Source organism: Pseudophryne corroboree, chromosome 4, assembly GCF_028390025.1.
Source record: "Pseudophryne corroboree isolate aPseCor3 chromosome 4, aPseCor3.hap2, whole genome shotgun sequence".
Taxonomy (NCBI): Eukaryota; Metazoa; Chordata; class Amphibia; order Anura; family Myobatrachidae; genus Pseudophryne; species Pseudophryne corroboree.
In genome coordinates, this window is record NC_086447.1 from 710,709,476 (window position 1) to 710,710,198 (window position 723).

A 723-nucleotide genomic window follows, 5' to 3' on the forward strand; every position below is an offset into this window, starting at 1 on the left:
TGTTCCTCTCATGAGGGTGGATTACATGTGAATGTCTTTGTTTATTTATGACACATGCCGTGTCATTGACCAGCTATTTCCACATTGGAATTTTAAATGTTTTAGAATGATGTGTTAAAATAAAAACCTTTGTTTTTTAACGGTAATACACTATCATTTGCTTTTCTCTCTCTCCTTCCGGTATACAATTCATATGAATATTCCTCAATAAGAGAAGTTACCGGGAAGTAAGAGGTGGATGACCCCGTTCTAAACGGGGCAGGCGCTGGTGAAGTAGTATCTTTTCTCTTTCTTCCATATTGAAAGGAGTACCTTGTGGCATTTATCTAGGTGACGGTCTGTTCGGGAGTCAATTTATTGCAGTACCAGGGTGTTCAGAGGTGGTCTCCCATCCTGTTACTAACCCGGCCTTTCACTGCTTAGCTTCCAAGGTCAGAAGAGATTGGGCATCTCCAGTGAGGTATGACCGCAATTATTGAACTCGCCTTTTTTGGTCACCTGTGTGTAAGTAATGTAATCACTGTATATCCACATTGGTAAATTTTATACAGATATAGGGCACATTTGCCATTCAGGTTATGAGAAATAAATGCAAATCACCTGACTTATTCACTAAGTGACACGTCAGGCACACAGGTGAAGGTACACAAATGAGTAGAAAAATTCACTGCGTGGAAGAATTACTCTAAACCACATAGCATCCACACATAGGATTTGTTTTTT

At 39.7% G+C, this 723-nt stretch overlaps 1 pseudogene; it reads right to left on the minus strand.

Annotated features, from left to right (window-relative positions):
- Nucleotides 1-354: 354 nt before the first annotated feature.
- LOC134912342 (5S ribosomal RNA) lies at nt 355-474 on the minus strand (annotated as a pseudogene).
- Between the last annotated feature and the right edge of the window lie 249 nt (nt 475-723).